We start from the raw sequence: 4,561 nt of genomic DNA, 5'->3' as shown, positions 1-4,561 counted from the left end.
GCTGCAGTGGCGGCCGGTCGCGAGCCCCGCCTTTTATACGCCGCCCCCCGCCTGGACCTTCCGCAGCCTCCCCTCTGCCCCCGCCAACGTCCCGCCCTCGCTCACCGCGAACCACGTCCTCCCCACGTGTCCCACATCGTGCGCAATCTCTCACAACACGGACGCTTCCCTTCCTCTTCCTTGAACTCCTACAACCGCAGTCTGTTTCCTGTAGAATTTGTAAATAACCTCTCACTGGCCGTATTTCATCTCTGCTACCTTCAAAACTCGCAGAGTGCATGTCAATTAGCACCGTCAGAATCTTTCTGTAAATCTACACCGACGTGACCAAAGTCACCGGACACCTCCTCGTATGGTGTCGGACCTCCTTTCCCCTGGCGTGGTACGGCAGCCCGACGTGACGTGGAGTCAGCGAGTCGCTGGAAGCCCCCTGGAGAAATACCAAATCATTCCGCCTCTACAGCATTCCATAACTGCGAAACTTTTGACAGCGCAAGGTTTTGTGTACGAAGTGACCTCTCGATTCCATCCCGTACATGTACGATAGCTGTCTAAACCATTAGCACTAACGGTCCTGAATGTTGATATTCTTCACGGGTTTGCAGCCGGATCATGTCGTCGTCCAGACACAATATTTCGGCGGACCAGCTGGCCGCCATCTTCAGCTGAGTTAATGCTCGTGCACTGCCTCGCCGGAACTGAATTCCAGCCACGACGACGGAAACCTTTATACACGACGGACAGAGAACCGCACTTTCGCGAGATGATGGGCAGCGCCTCCTGGCTGCAACTAGACGCGAAGCGCGCCAGTGGGAGAAGACGGCAGAAACGATAAATCGCAACAGCACTAGTTGGAAGAATGCAATGATCGAAAAGAAGACCGTTGTTGCTTAATGTCGGACAAAATCGGATTCCATATCTTGCTTAGAGGAAAACCTTTATCCCTGTTAATAATATTACTGGATAATCTAATTTCAATTGATTCTTTAAGAACACATTCCCAATAGCGAGAAGCAGAAGAGATCAATTGTGAGCCGGCCGAAGTGGCCGTGCGGTTCTAGGCGCTACAGTCTGGAGCCGCGTGACCGCTACGGTCGCAGGTTCGAATCCTGCCTTGGGCATGGATGTGTGTGATGTCCTTAGGTTAGTTAGGTTTAAGTAGTTCTAAGTTCTAGGGGACTGATGACCACAGCTGTTAAGTCCCATAGTGCTCAGAGCCATTTGAACCATTTTTTGAGATCAATTGTGCCTTGTCATACATCATCCTGTGTCCTTCGTTAAGGCAATGTTCCGCCGCTGCCGACTTCTCAGGCTGGAACGACCGAGTGAGTTAAGGAAGTGCGACCCAAATGCAGACTGGATTTCGGCCTAGGACTGGCTGAGTGAAAGCTGCTAATTCTTGGGAATAAGCTAATATTGTTAACAAAAAATGACAGTAAGGAATATTTATATATAGGGTGGTCCATTCATAGCGACCAGGTCAAATATCTCACGAAATAAGCGTCAAACGAAAAAACTACAAAGGACGAAACTTGTCTAGCTTGAAGGGGGGAAAACCAGATGGCGCTATGGTTGGCCCGCTAGATGGCGCTGCCACAGGTCAAACGGATATCAACTGCGTTTTTTTACATAGGAACTCCCATTTTTTATTTCATATTCGTGTAGTACGTAAAGAAATATGAATCAGTTGGACCACTTTTTTCGCTTTGTGATAGATGGCGCTGTAATACTCGCAAACATATGGCTCACAATTTTAGACGAACAGTTGGTAACAGGTAGGTTTCTTAAATTAAAATACAGAACGTAGGTACATTTGAACATTTTATTTCGGTTGTTCCAATGTGCCTTTGTGAACTTATCATTTCTGAGAACGCATGCTGTTACGGCGTGATCACCTGTAAATATCACATTAATGCAATAAATGCTCAAAATGATGTCCGTCAACCTCAATGCATTTGCCAATACGTGTAACGACATTCCTCTCAACAGCGAGTAGTTCGCCTTCCGTAATGTTCGCACATGCATTGACAATGCGCTGACGCATGTTGTCAGGCGTTATCGGTGGATCGCGATAGCAAATATCCTTCAACTTTCCTCACAGACAGAAATCCGGGGACGTCAGATCCGATGAACGTGCGGGCCACGGTATGGTGCTTCGGCGACCAATCCACCTGTCACGAAATATGCTATTCAGTACCGCTCCAACCGCACGCGAGCTATGTGCCGGACATCCATCGTGTTGGAAGTACATCGCCATTCTGTCATGCAATGAAACATCTTGCATTAACATCGGTAGAACGTTAGGTAGGAAATCAACATACGTTGCATCATTTAGATTGCCATCAATAAAATGGGGGCCAACTATCCTTCCTCCCATAATGCCGCACCATACATTAACCCGCCAAGGTCGCTGATGTTCCACTTGTCGCAGCCACCGTGGATTTTCCGTTGCCCAGTAGTGCATATTATGCCGGTTTACGTTACCGCTATTGGTGAATGACGCTTCGTCGCTAAATAGAACGCGTGCAAAAAAATCTGTCATCGTCGCGTAATTTCTCTTGTGCCCAGTGGCAGAACTGTACACGACGTTCAAAGTCGTCGCCATGCAATTCCTGGTGCATAGAAATACGGTACGGGTGCAATCGATGTTCATGTAGCATTCTCAACACCGGCGTTTTTGAGATTCCCGATTGTCGCGCAATTTGTCTGCTACTGATGTGCCGATTAGCAGCGACAGCAGCTAAAACACCTACTTGGGGATCATCATTTGTTGCAAGGCGTGGTTGACGTTTCACATATGGCTGATCACTTCCTGTTTCCTTAAATAGCGTAACTATCCGGCGAACAGTCCGGACACTTGGATGATGTCGTCCAGGATACCGAGCAGCATACATAACACACGCCCGTTGGGCATTTTGATCACAATAGCCATACGTCAACACGATATCGACCTTTTCCACAATTGGTAAACAGTCCATTTTAACACGGGTAATGTATCACGAAGCAAATACCGTCCGCACTGGCGGAATGTTACGTGATACCACGTACTTATACGTTTGTGACTACTACAGCGCCATCTATCACAAAGCGAAAAAAGTGGTCCAACTAAAACATTCACATCTCTTTACGTACTACACGAATAAGTGATAAAAAATGCAGGTGATATCCGTTTTTTCTTTGAAAAAATCTTGAACATGGGCTTATTACTTATCGAAACACCTACAAATTTGGACTGTTCAGTCGCACTAATTGTATCCCCATTCTGCGAAATTAAAACGTCACAAACAACTCTGACCCTATGAGGCCAGTGGCCGTGCGGTTCTAGGCGCTACAGTTTGGAACCGAGCGACCGCTACGGTCGCAGGTTCGAATCCTGCCTCGGGCATGGATGTGTGTGATGTCCTTAGGTTAGTTCTAAGTTCTAGCCGACTGATGACCTCAGCTGTTAAGTCGCATAGTGCTCAGAGCCATTTGAACCATTGTGAACCCTATGAGGTCAGGGACGCTTGCCCATAAAAATTCGATTGTCATTTGGGAATGTGAAGTCCATGAATGGCGAAAAATGGTCTCCAAGTGGTCTAACATACCAATTTCCAGTTATTGATCGGTTCAGTTGGACATGCGCACCTAGTCCCATCCATGTAAAAAAGGTGAACATCATTATGAGACCAACGCCAGCTTGTGCAGTTGCCAATTTGATCCATGGTATTGTGGGGTCTGCACCACACTCGAACCCTACCCTCGGCTGTTACAAACTGAAACAGGTACTGATCTGAGCAGGCCAGAGTTTCCCAGTCGTCTCAGATACAACAGACGAGAGGCGGTGAGGCCTCGTTGTGCTGCTATCAAAGGCACTCGCGTCCTTTCTCTGCTGCCATAGCCCGTTACCGCAAAACATCCCCGTACTGTGCTAACGGATAACTTCATTGTATGTCCCACATTGATTTCTGCGGTTATTTCACGCAGTGCTGCTTGTCTGTCAGCACCGACAACACTACCTAAACGCCGCTGCTCTCGGTCGTTAAGTGAAGCTCGCTGGCCACTGCATTGTCTGTGGTGAGAGGCAGTGCCTGAAGTCTGGTGTTTTCGGGACAGTCTTGCCACTGTGGATCTCAGGATATTGAGCTCCCTAACAATTTCCGTGCTTGTAGCCCCAGCTATGACTCCACTTTGAAACTCTGTTAACTCCCGCCATGCAGCCATAATCACGATGGAAACTTTTCACATGAATTACCTGAGTACAAACGATAGCTCCGCCAATGCACTGGTCTTTTATACTGTGTGAACACCACACTACCGCCATCTGTGTATGTGAATATTGCCATCCCATGACTTCTGTCACCACGGTGCACAGGGACTTTAAATGTAGCTTTGCCTTTTGTTCCTTTCAGATTACGCTGATACAATAGCTCCCTACTTAGCAATCATATACAACCGCTCGCTCACCGATAGATCTGTACCTACAGATTGGAAAATTGCACAGGTCGAACCAGTGTTTAAGAAGGGTAGTAGGAGTAATCCATCTAACTACAGACCTATATCACTGATGTCGGTTTGCAGT

This window comes from Schistocerca serialis, chromosome 11, assembly GCF_023864345.2.
Source record: "Schistocerca serialis cubense isolate TAMUIC-IGC-003099 chromosome 11, iqSchSeri2.2, whole genome shotgun sequence".
Classification (NCBI taxonomy): Eukaryota; Metazoa; Arthropoda; class Insecta; order Orthoptera; family Acrididae; genus Schistocerca; species Schistocerca serialis.
The sequence above is the reverse complement of the archived record's forward strand: the minus strand, read 5'-3'. Positions refer to the sequence as shown.